At 33.6% G+C, this 13,947-nt stretch overlaps 1 long non-coding RNA gene across 1 annotated transcript in view; it reads left to right on the forward strand.

Annotated features, from left to right (window-relative positions):
- Positions 1 to 287: 287 nt before the first annotated feature.
- LOC140432721 (uncharacterized) overlaps positions 288 to 13,947 on the forward strand; it is a 29,336-nt gene continuing 15,676 nt past the window's right edge. The window contains exon 1 of the long non-coding RNA XR_011949837.1: positions 288 to 357. This is a non-coding gene — a long non-coding RNA (uncharacterized lncRNA). The remainder of the gene's footprint in view (positions 358 to 13,947) is intronic.

Consider the following 13,947-nt stretch of genomic DNA (forward strand, 5'->3'; position numbering starts at 1 on the left):
TTGTTGTTATATTACTTAGGTCAAGTTGTAGACGTACTTTATTAAATGTTTTAAGGTTATACGATCTACAACAAATTTGAATGCTATATTTAGCTTTCAAATTATACAATTAGAACACTCGTGCTTATATAAATTCCGCCTTTACTTCCTGATTCAGTTTATTGCGAACTATTAATCATCGGAGTTGTTTTTTTGTATCTCTACAGACCAAAATCATAAGGTGTGGTGTGATTAATTTTTTTTGCTTAATAAAAATGAATTTACCTTAAACAAATATTTCTCTTTAGGGCTTAAGAGTTGAGGATGTTATTGTCCCAAGCCCGTTGCCTCGCTTTACGTCTCACAGTGCCACATCAGGTAAGAATATTTAATTTTATATAAAATATTAAATATTTCAAATGTCAATTTTCATAGGAATCTAATGTGCACCTGACTTGAGTACAAAATATTTAAAAGATTACATAAGGGATTTGTCTTTGATTTAATTTTATTTAGATAGTTGTGAAAAGGTTTTATCCCTTTTGTGATTATTATATGATAATTAATGAAGTCTAAAGTCAGCTGAACTTTATTGTTTTCTTTGTATCTTTAAAATACTGACTGGAATACTGGAATTTCTGTTCATACATGAGATCCATTGTTCGGAGATGGGAAAAGAGCTTGCTTGCTTCTTTCCCCATAAATTTTATCATTATACATACTAGTAATAAGAGAAGTTTATTTCCATGAAAAAAATCAAAGTTTTGTATATAATGAAGGTTAAAAAAAATTGTTCACATGTATTGCCAGATTGTATATCAACAGTAAATCATATAGGTATTCAAGTGATTCTTAATAATGATAAAATTTGTTCCATTTTTGTCTGTTTCTTTTAAAAATTCAAAGGCTATTGATATTCTGCACAATAAAATATTGATGATATTGGAAAAGGACTTTATGAAAGATATGATTTTGAGAGGTTATCATTTGACGGAAATGTCTTCTAGCAATAAGAATTTCGTTATTAAATCTATTGCTATTGCCATAAGTCCAATTCTTTTAAAGTTAGTAGGGGAGTCCCCCAAGGATGTATTCTATCTCTAAGTCTCTTCTTAAGTAACTTCTAACGTTCTAAGTAACATCTTCTTAACATCCAAGTAACTTCTTTGGGGAATATATAATGAGAACATCACTTGACAAATCAAAGTTTCTCCTATATTCAGTTACATATCCGAAACATGGACAATTAAATGGCAAGATAGGAAAAGAATTGATGAACACATAATAAATTACTCAATCCTCCAAGACTTTAATGTTGAGATGGGACTCTCCTCTCACAAGTGCCTTCGGACATATTGTAAGAAGTAATGATACTCCTAAGAGACTTATTGAAGGTTGTAGAGGTAGAGGTCACTCACCCACTCGTTGGTCAGATCAAGTGCAGGAAGTCAGAGGCAAGATATTCTCTTACCCACGAATGCAGCTCTTTTGGATAGAAGCCGATGGAAAGAGACAGTTGTTTATATAATAAAAAATCACAACACTCAGTAATGAGGAAATGACTAGAGACAGAGTCGCTATTTAGAGTGCCAAAAGCTCTTATCTTCAAAAGAATACTAATACAAATTTCCTTCCTGTTTTCCGAGAGTGCATATTTCGGCATATGCAGATGACATAGACCTTGTTGCACATATGACCCATATGTCCAGGGAGATGTTCACTGCGTTTTCCAACGCAGTATAAAATATGGGTCTACTTATTAAATAAAATAAAACCAAGCTCATGATAGGGACAAACTACAGAATTATGAAGGTATGAAGTCCTTTAACAATTCTTTTATTGAAGAATATGAAGAGATACCTACATCAGAACAGATAAACTGAAAAGTAATGCTCCTAAATACAAGTTATTACTGTGACACTTTAGATGTCACTATCTAATAAGAAAAGCAAAGATGATAATATACAAAACCTTGATAATTCAATTTTTAAATATGTGTGTGAGACTAAATATTTGAGACAAAAGTCCTGAGAAACATTCTAGGATCAATAAACGAGGATGGAACCTGACATTGTCGATATAATGTTGAGCTATATAAGAACAAAGAAATATACATTGCAGTGATATATTGGCTGAAACCAAATAACTGCAACAAAAATTAGATACCTGCGTGGACAAAACATCTAACCAGAACAAGTCAAAGCTACCATGCACAACATATTCTAGTAGTAAAATTCAAGGAATCTAGACAAAGAGACGAGAGACCAACCCTTGAGATGGAGGAATGGTGTATGACCCCTTGAATGATGAATATCCCTTTTCGTCAGTTCACTCATCTATCTAAGTATTTTCATTTACTCTATATACATTTATTTTTCTTTTTAGATTGCCTTACTACAGTTTTATGAAATTTTCCTTTCAGTTTGATTGGAGAACACATCGCATATACTCGTTTGATTTCACCCATCCCGCTTTTACAGTACTGCATCCATATGTTTTCTTGTTATTCTATAATTCTTCTCCTAGACACTTAAAACTGTTATTTTTCACCATCCAAATATATCATTTTATCTATAGTAGTAATTCCATCCTTAATTGAACATTCTAAATATTCTGTTTTTGTCATACTAAGCTTCAAACCTTAGCGCATGTCTCCACTGTTCTAGTCTTTGTTCTAATTTTATTTTAATACAACTAAAATTAGAAATTGAAGTTTATAGAATCGTAATAAAGTGGATGCTATTAAAACTTCAAAACTTACGCCAGATTCAAATTGTATTTATATGTCATAGTTTTTATCAGCAAGAGTTTGTTTTAAAGGTATTTTCCGCATTAAAAATAACTTTATAAAGTTTTATATGGTAAAAACTAATTTGAATTTTCCCACTTAGTTTAAGTTTTTTCCATTGCAAATTGATTTCCAATTCACATAATTTTCTAGGAAATTTCTGATAAGATAAAAATGAGGACAGTTTGTTTTCTTGTCTGGTATGTATATTAGATGGGCTGACAAATTTTAACCATTGTATTAGTGGTTTTTGCATTATTTTCTTGTAAATATGTATGTATTTTCGGTACATTATGTGGTCAGTCAACTGTACTATTATATTAACTGCTATAACAATATTATTTTGAGAACAATTTCTGAAGTAAAAATCGAAGTGACAAAATATATATACTAATAATTATGATTTGCAAATTTGGACCTCTTATATGTTTAATTGAATTAATATGCTTTAGGCTTAATTTTACAAAAACAAATAAATTAATTGTAATTAAAATTTGATCTCAGGACTCCTTTTATCGTTAATTATAATAAGTAGTTTCAAAGTATTCTTTAAGCAGGTGCCTTTTAGGAGAGGATGGACAATAGGAAAATAAATTAAAATAATTTTGTGATACTAAACTTTTAAATAATTTATTAAAACAGAATCAAAAAAATATTAAAGTCAATTTACTGAAATATTAATCAAAATCATATGCGCTTATCCGCATAATTAAAATTACAAATTCATTTAAATTCCTATACAAATTATTGATAATTGTTTTGACTTTTATTCAAATACTTAAAAGATTTCTTCTCTGTTTTCTTTTTTAAATTACATCAAGGCAAAGAATTTTCTTTCACGTTATATTACTTCTTTTAATTTTTGTATATCTGAATTAAAAGATTATATTTATTCTGAAATGAAATCACTGTACTGGCTCCATTTCTTCTTACGACTTGTGATCTGCCCACCTTTTGCTTGTACTTTCAGTTGCTCTACACACTCCTGCTATTTCCTCTGCATGTCAGCGTCTCTCGCACACACTATCGCCACAATAGTTTCTCTAAAAGCTCCTGGATCAAACTCCTATCTCACAGGAACCCAATTTCTTTCTAGTCGAAAGAATTTTCACTTAGTCGACTAGTACCAAATATACTATACACCTGTATTTATTACAAGATGTACTTTCGATATTATGAAAGCAACATTTGAATCGCTGAATCCATTTATGTAGAGTTGACAATCCTAGTTTGTAATGATCAGCATTTACGGCTGTTTTTAACATTGCATCAATATCGTTGAACTTAGTCTGTGTTGCTTCACATAAATAACAACGATACGAAGATTCTGTTCCAGTTATGTTCCAAAATTTGATTTCGATTCCTTAACTATGTTAGTAGTATAAAGAAACTCATAAATTTCAGAAATTGAACGTTAACTATACGCTTATATCAGTTTTTAAGTATTGCATAAATAGTGACCTTACATACATTAAGAAACATTGTCCATGTTTTATATCTGATGATCACTGTAGGACATATGATCAAAGTTTGAGAAGATTGAGACCCTCAAGGGCTGTATTACCGTGATAATGATGATGATTGAGGATAAATATTTAGGGAGGATTATATAACACACGGAGCATATTAAAAACATTTGTAGATTAATAAAGATAGCCTATGCTTAGTAATGCGAGTTAGATGAAGATTACTATGGTTATAATAAATATATGCGTTATATTCTGAAATTTTAGCAGCACCCTCGTATCGGTAATTGATCCCTGAAGGAAAAACCTTTTGTTTTTATTTAGTATATTTATCAGAAATTTAAATGTTGACAAATATTTGGAGAAACACAATGATAAATGTTTGTTTGGAAATCTTTTCTGTTTACGATATTTTTCCAGTAAAATGGTAAAAAAAAACAAAATCGCTTATTGATCAATGTTTTTTAAAGGTCACGAATGATATGTTTTGGGTAATTTAGGAATGTTTTAAAGTTTTTTGGCAAAAAAATGATTTGTTAATTTAGAATGTCTTTTCCTTCTTTTAGTTCAGTTTACTTTTAATGTGTTAAGCCGTTCATCCTCTTCGTCGTTGAATTAAGAATATGAAAGCGTTATTGGTAACCACTCTTACACTCTTCTTTCCCTCTTTTTTTACCTTCCAGTGTGATCTTAGGTATAGAATATCATGAATTTCTCAACGTTGCTTTAAATATGAAACTTTTCTGCGTTTTGTGGTATTTAGAAGATCTTTCTTTGTACATTCTCTAATTTTATTTCAAAGACTTTCTCAACTTTTTCGTTGAATGGTATCAGTTGCAACGATATCAATCCTTAGCGAACTCGTTTTAGAACGTCAAAGTCTCAGAAATATACTACTACTAACTAAGATCTATATCACTCTGCTTGAATACGATCTGGTAAAGATCATTAGGTTATTTCTATATAGACGCTTCTACGTTGTGTTAAATGGAAAGAAGAATAGGTGGCGAACTCAGAAAAATGACCTACCCAAGGTACGTTGTGCTAAATGGAAAGAAGAGCACAACTCAGAACAATGGCCTACCCCAAGGACGCGTTCTGGCCCCGTCCCTATTTAACATCTACACGAACGACCAGCCAATGTACTCCGAAGCTGAGAGCTTTGTTTACTCTGACGATCTTGGTATCGTTTTAAAAGGTAAAACTTTTGCACAAATATAGTCGACAATGGAAGACTCTTTAAACATGATGGATTTCAACCTATTACAAACAAAGTTCACTAAATCTTGGGTGGGACAACAATTGGAACATGGTGACAGACCCAAATATCTTGGAGTGGTACTAGACTCTTCTGAGTCTACAGTCTGAGTAACGATGTAAGGGGACCGAGTAGTAACGCGAGTTCGGTCGTAGACTTTGTTTCTGCCCTAAATAGGTCTCACTGACTGCAATTACAGTCCCGATTACTGTTATAATAAGCATTGGAGGCGCAATCAGCTAATGGATGAAATACGATGGTTTGTAAAAATTCGATGTTTTCTGATCGGAGTGCCCTATCGAGAAAAATTAAAATGCATTTTAAAGGTGAAGAGAGCCGCTTTCGTATGCAATTTGTGAATTATGGCGCAAATGAAGTCAGTTTCTGTAAAGCTGTTGAAAAAATAAACGTTGCGCGATATTTGCCATTTTTTATGATCCTCATGCTATCAATAAAATTAATCACTTCCATTGACCGGTTGCTGTGGAATTTTCATTGTTAGAGCCTAATCTTCAAAACCATAACATGAAATTTCGAATGAGTTTGGGCAAAAAATATGAGGCATTTGAAATGTGGGGAAATACACGTCAAGGGAAATGCTTCAACGAAGACTACATTGTTTAGTCAGGTTTACCACACGAAGTTTAAATTCAGCGTGTTTTAGGCCCATCTGAAATGCCTCATATTTATTGCCAAAACTCAAAATCGAATATTCATGCTATAGGTTTTGAAGATTAGGTTCTCTCAATGAAAATTCCATAGTGACCGGTCAATGGAAGTGATACATTTTATTGACTCATGAGAATCGTAAAAAATAAAAAAACGCGCAACGTTTATTTATTTAACAGCTTTTTACAAACTGACTTCATTTGCCGTAAAATACAAAAATTGTATACAAAAGCTTTATTCTTCTTCTTCTTTAAAAAGCATTTTGATTTTTGTTGATAGGACACTGATCAAAAGATATCGAATTTTTACCGTCGAGTTTTCGAGACGAATCGACATTCTCTCAGCAAAATTCAGCTTGTTCCTACAATTTTTAGAGGTTCAGTAGCATTTTTGTCTCTGACGCCTGGAGTATAGGTATATTAAAGGAACAAACAGAAAACTCAATAAAAGTTGTTGCCATTCTGCGTTTAGGCTAGAGATACGCTGATCTGCGATTTTTGGGTCGTTAGGTTTGAGAAAATTCTGATATCACTATTTTAACACCTACCAGGGATATACTTTTTTTGATACTCGCTAGGCGTGCACTGCTGAAGTGCCGAAGGACTCAGAAAAGATCCAAAGAAAATATGTAGAAGGAAAAAGAAAGAAATGTTGAATAGAAAAATACAACAAATTACAGAATATAATAACAGAAGAGAGACTAGAAAATTTTACAAGGAAACCAAGCAATACACCAAAGGATACATGACAAGATCAACAGTTTGCAAGGACAAAAATGGGGCAATTATCAGCGAGGAAGAGGAAATAATGAAAAGGTGGAAGGAGCATTTTCAAGAGCTGTTAAACCCAGAAAAAGAACAAAACGAAGATGAAGAAATAATTCACCATACAGCAGAACAACTATTTGAACAACCAACATTGGAAGAAACGATAAACGTCATAAAATATCTAAAAAATAACAAAGCACCTGGCACAGATGGGATAACTGCAGAACTGATAAAGAATGGTGGACATGCGCTATGGAGGCGTATACATAAACTTATCGACCGCATATGGACACTAGAAGTCATCCCAAAAGATTGGAAAGTAGGAATCATACTTCATACGTACAAAGGGGGAGACAAACGACTCTGCAAAAATTATAAGGGCATAAGAGTTTTAAATGTCGTCTACAAGATATTATCAGGAATTATATACAGCCGCCTGGAATCGTTTTTGGAGGAGATTATTGGTGAATACCAATGTGGTTTCAGACCAAAGAGGTCAACTATAGACCAAATACATGTTAGGAGGTATACATGAAAAATGTGTTGAATATAACATACCTAGTTACAACTTGTATATCGATTTCAAACAGGCGTTTGATGGAGTAGATCGACAAAAGATGTTAAAGCAACTATCTATGTTAGGGATACCCAATAAGTTGGTTAAACTTATACGAATAACTCTGGAGGGTTCCAAAGCTATGGTGAGAATAGATGGAGATATGACGCAGGTCTTTGATATTGAAAATGGAGTTAGACAAGGTGATGCCTTATCAACAACACTTTTTAATCTAACTTTAGAAGCTGTTGTTAGAAAACTGGATATAAACGGCTGTATTAATACAAGATCAATGCAAATATGCGCATATGCGGATGATGTTGCCATAATAAGCCGCAACAAAAGGGTATTAAGTGAAAAAGTTATAGAACTGAAGCGAGAAGCTGCTACGTTTGGTCTATATATAAATGAAAGCAAAACAAAATATATGGAGTGCACAAAATTGAATGAACATGAGAATCTGAAGGTAGACAACCATACCTACAAATATGCCCCCAATTTTCCCTACCTAGGCTCAATAATAAATAACAACAACATCAGTCAAGAAATACAAGCACGGATTCTTAGCGGTAATAAGTTTTTATGCATACAAAGACTTAATGAAAAGTAAGTTACTGAATCGTCAGTCTAAGCTTAGAATCTACAAAACAGTAATTAGACCAGTGGTCACATATGGATGTGAAACGTGGACCCTCTCAACCACTGATGAAAATCAACTGAGAATATTTGAGCGCAGAATACTAAGGAAGATATTTGGACCAACCCAATGCAGCGATGGTTCGTGAAGAATTAAAATGAACCACGAGCTGGATGAACTAATGCAGAGCGCAGATATTGTAAGATTTGTAAAGTCACAAAGACTAAACTGGCTTTGTCACCTAGTAATAATGCCAGATAATCGAGCTGTAAAAGTAGTCCAGAGATGGAAGCCCCAAGGAAAAATAGAACAAGAGGAAGGCCCCGTAAAAGATGGATAGACGACGTAGAGAGGGATCTTAAAACCATGGACATCAGGCAGTGGCGAAGGAAAGTATCCGACAGGGCAGAATGGAAGAACATTGTTAAGCAGGCCAAGACTCACAAAGGGTTGTAGCGCCATTAGAAGAAGAAGGAGGCGTGCACTGCTTAACTGTGTTTATTACAGCCCAGATAAAACTTGCATTATTTGTACTAAAAGCCATTTATCAAGTTAAGTTGCTAATTCTTCCCAATTTACCTACTCAAAGTTCCCTTTTTGGTCTTGGGAGTGACCTGATTTTGTGAAAATTCCGAAGAAACAGTTCTTGTAGCTACCAAAGGAACATTGTTTTAATCGATTGACACAGATTGTAGACCTCATAACTGGAGCTATACCGCGTCGTAAATTTCCTGAAGGTGGGAAAATAGCTGAAGAAAAGGTACGGAAAATCACAACAAAAATGTAGAAACATCTCCTATGACTCCCTATTACATATATTATAAATATTGATACAAACAAGTCAATATAAATGACAATTTTAACATAAGTACAGTACCGAGATATTCAGAAATTTTAGCTGCCGCCCTCGTATGTTTACAAAATTTTAATATAAATACAACGATTGTTGTTTTCCTAATCACAGTTTGTGATTCGAAGTCCGATAGGGAACAAGTTCTTATTGTCGTCCAGTACCAGTATTATTTTAATCCGGTTCTAGTGAATTTCGGAATTATTCGTAACCAAAGTAATTAAAATGTACTTTCTCTAATTTGTTAATACTTAGTAAGAGTTGAATAAAACTTTGGGTGTTAGACGTCGGTCGTTGCAAGTAGTTTCCAAGGATCCTTAATGCCGTCCAGTATCAGAATGAATGTTGTTTGTTCAGCAATCCACAGAACGCAGATCAATTTATTTGTGAAACTTAGCAAGGTATGCATGCAATACATTTTTGTTTTTAATTTTTAACTGATATTTTATCACTAGATTTACTTACTTTTGCTAATAAATTAAGCCAAATTAGTCTTGAACTCGTAACCGCCCTTTACAGGTGTAATTTGGTGGATAAACGATGGTTTTCCTTGTTTTTATCGATTTGAAATTTTAATTTTCTTGTTTCTTGTCTAGGTGATGTTGTTTTCCGACTTGCTAGTAATAAAAATCCGTTCATTTGTGGGATATTCAAGAAAGGGGCGTCATATTTGTATAATTTTTTAAAAGTTAATTTCTTGAATACCCTTTTTTGTAGTTTAGACAGCAAGTAAAAATATGAAAAATATAGTGGTAAAAACGTCCTTAAAACAGCTAACTTAAATTGAAACAATTAAATTATTAATAACAAATTGTCTGACGGATTTTTAGCCTAGTACCCTTGAAAAATCAAATCTACGTATCAAAAACAAAAAAAAAACGGCAAGGTACCGAGGAGACATATAAGTGCTTACCCAAACCCCCCTGGCTCCTAGAGTATTAATTCATTGGCAGTAATGGGAATATTCGTCTAGAATTTTTCATTTTGCCCGATTAGTTATCTTCTTCTTCTTCCTTCTTGTATGTAGGCTTTAAAGCCTGTTTTTTCTTCAATATGAGCCTCCTAAATTGTTTAAATTATCGCACCATCTTTTTCTTGGTCTGCCAATACTTCTTCGTCCATTTGGTGACTTATCTCGTGCTATTCGTACTATCCTACTCTCTGCCATTCTACTAACGTGTTCGTTTCACTCCTGTTTCCGTTTTGTCACCCCTCCATTTATGTCTTCTATATTGCATGCTATTCTTATGTTTTCGCTTCTCTCCCTATTCAAGACTTTTCCCTGATATTCGTCGAAGAATTTTCATTTCTGTTGTTTCTAGTAGTCGTCTCGTATTAGATGTGTCAGGTCTTGTCTCCGCCGTGTATGTTAATATAGGTCTAATTGCTGCTTTATAGATTCTTGTGTTTGTGTCTTGTCTATGGTGTTTGTTCTTCCAGATTGTGTCATTAACGAGATCCCGACGCTTTACTTGCTTTTAAGCTGTGTTGTTGTACTTCTTCTTCAACATCTCCGTAACCAGTTATATCTATTCTTAGATATATAAACCTTGATTCTTGCTTTATTATTTTTCCATCAATTTCGATTTTACATCGTAGTGGGTATTTAGATGTCATACATTTGGTTTGTCATATATTATATTTCTTGGCTGTTGTTATATATATATTATTTTTTATATACCCCAATATTGTTGTTTATCATGGATTTAATGTGGTCATGGGATTTTTAATTGCCAGTACTTGTTTTTTGTTGATCTGAAAACATTTTTGTTTTCTAAAAAATTGATCTTCTTCAAACCGGTTTTTGAGAAATAAGTTAATTTAAAGCTTTTTACTGAAGTACAATATTAACACTGTTTTTTGTAAGGCATCGTATAAATAATTAATATTAATTACTTCCATATGAGTCACGGAAAAACAAGAAAGTTCTATCATTAAATAAATATTATTAGAAAAGAATTCAAAGCGAGAATCAACTATTGTAATGATAAGGAAGGTAACTTATTTACCAACAAAGAGGATATCCTGTTACGATGGGTAGAGCACTTTCGAGAGTTGCTGGAAGGAGAACCTACTAACAGCTGGAATACCGAGATGAGGAACTCGTGGAACCCCCCTCGGTAGATGAAGTGAAAATATCTATAGAAAAACTAAGGAACCACAAATTCCCAGGCAGCGATGGCATCAGCAGCTCACCATGGTGATGCGAGAAATTGTTTGTAAAATTTGGTCAAATGCCTGAAGAATGGAGCTTAGGCTTAATTTGCACGTTACACAAAAAGGAAAACCAACTGGAATGCAATAATTACCGCGGAATAACTCTCCTAAATACAGCATACAAGATATTGTCAAACATTTTGACCATTTTTGAATTCAACCATTAACCAGATCTTCACACTACGACAGATCCTAGAAAAAGCGCAAGAGTTTAACATAGATATGTATCATATTTTTGTCGATTTTAAAGCGCTATGTGACAGTGTCTTAAGACCAAGTCTTTACAACGCTATGAATGAGTTAGGAATTCCAAAAAAACTCATATGTTTGATAAAAGTGACAATGGCGAAGATGCTATCAGCAGTAAAAATTCAAAACAGGGTCAAAACAGGTTAAGGCGGGGAGATGCGCTGGCGTGTCAGCTTTTTAATGTCGCCTTAGAACAAGTTGTACGAGACGCTAATTTAGATAGCAGGGGAACAATATTTAATAGATTAGTCCAAATTCTAGCATATTCAGACGACGTGGACATTATAACAAGAACCAGGGCGAGAACTGCGGAAATCCTAATCGAGCTAGTAGCAGCAGCAGAACGAATGGGGTTACATATAAATCAAAATAAAACCAAATTCATGGCGACTAACACAAACAGAAGAGCTGGAAATGTTGACGCAGATTTAATCATCAATGACCAAAACTTCGAAGCAGTCAAAGACTTCATATATCTAGGGACATCGTTTAACCCCAATAATAACACATCTGAGGAAATAAAAAGGCGAATAATAATTGCAAACAGGTGTTATCATGGTCTATCAAAGTACTTAGCTAACAAACGTCTGTCTCAAAAAACTCGTATAAGGCTGTATAGAACACTGATAGTCCCCCTTCTCACATATGGATTAGAGGCATGGACGCTAACTAAAACAGATGAATCCGCTCTATCGATTTTTGAAAGAAAGGTGCTACGCAATATATTCGGAGCGGCGTGTGAGAACGGAATATGGAGGCGTAGATATAACTTTGAACTGCAGAATATCTACAAGCATACGTTTGGTGGTAAAGATATTACCACTATAATTAAGCGAAACCGCCTGCAGTGGACAGGACACGTAGCCCGGGCCCCTGAATCGAACATGATAAAAAAGATTTTAACAGCGCAACCCGTGGGAATGAGAAGACGGGGTAGACCAAAGCTGAGGTGGATGGACGGGGGATAACACAAGATGCCGAGAAGATCAGAGTCGGCAACTGGAACATGCAAGCATGGGACAGAACAGAATGGCGTAGAAAGCTTGAGAAGGTCGAGGTCCTCTAAGGGCTGTAGCACCAAGATGATGATGATGAATTACTTCAAAAGTACAGATTTTTCAAAGTATTATGTTAACCTAAAATATCGGTTGTTATTATTAAATAGCAGAAGTAATGTTTTTTGTTTTGTATATTTTATTTTGACTGACTTTATGTTATAAAATTAGTCTTAAAAATACTGTAAAATTAAACTTAAACAAAAACAATTGTTTTTGTCCATAAAAACATTCCCTTGGATGACTACAATAGACGCCTGTCACAGGTTTACATACAATTTTCTATAACTCAAAAATAATGAAAAATGTGTGGGTTTTTAAAGATATAATAGATTTAATTTGCTTAGGACAGTTTTGTATAGAAAATTTCCAAATAGCAGAGAAAGAGCCATTTATATTAGTCAGTTTTTTCTGTATTATCACTTTTGTAATTCACGTGGTTAAGCATATTGGAGTAGTGAACAGTGAACCATTCAAAAATTGGCAACAACATTGCTCAACGTCAGTAGCTTTATTAGTACGATAAAGTTTATTTTATTTACAACTAGGAAAATGCGACCTTCACACTGACATTTTGTGTATTTTCGATACGTAATAGTGAAATTCAAACCGGAACGTTACGTCAAGGGTAAATTTTTTGCTATCAGTTTACTTTAATAACAATAATACATATCACGTTTTAACATAATACGTTGGGATAAGTAAAGTACTATGTATGTTCAGACCAAACAAATCTCTACTCGGAACAATAATAAAAACATGTATAATGTAATTACCAAATTTCTCTTCTACAATAATCAGATATTTACTCTCTAAAATAATCAGACATTTACTTTCTCGATTTCAATTGTTTTTTAGGCTATATTTTTCATATATAATTGTGGACTCATCAATTTTGATGTTATTCCACATTTATAACTTTTTCTCATGGATGAAAGGCGAAGAAATAAAACCAACAAGACAAAATACAAAGAAGTGAACCGTGAAATTAAGAGAAAAATTAGAGAAGCCAAAGAGAACTGGGTTCTGGACAACTGCAAGGAAATATGATAGAAAGTACGATAGCTTTAACATGCATAAAAAGATCAAGGCAATAACAGGTAAAAAAGTGAGGCAAGCATCCATAATAAAGGACAAAAAAGGTAAAATAATTACAGATTTAAATGAAAAACCGTCAAGATGGACAGAATACATTGAAGAACTTTTTGCAGACGAAAGACCAGAAAGAGCAGTGGCAGAACCTACAGACGACACAACAGGGCCTGAAATCCTAAAAAGCGAGGTAGAATATGCTATAAGGAACACAAAAGGAGGTAAAGCTGCAGGAACAGATGAAATTCCTGTAGAATTGTTGAAACTAATAGACGACGACGCACTCGAAATAATGGTGAACCTCTTTAACACAATTTATAGAACAGGCATCATAACAAAGAAATGGCTCTCCTCTACTTTTGTC

Source organism: Diabrotica undecimpunctata, chromosome 1, assembly GCF_040954645.1.
Source record: "Diabrotica undecimpunctata isolate CICGRU chromosome 1, icDiaUnde3, whole genome shotgun sequence".
In the NCBI taxonomy this organism is placed as follows: Eukaryota; Metazoa; Arthropoda; class Insecta; order Coleoptera; family Chrysomelidae; genus Diabrotica; species Diabrotica undecimpunctata.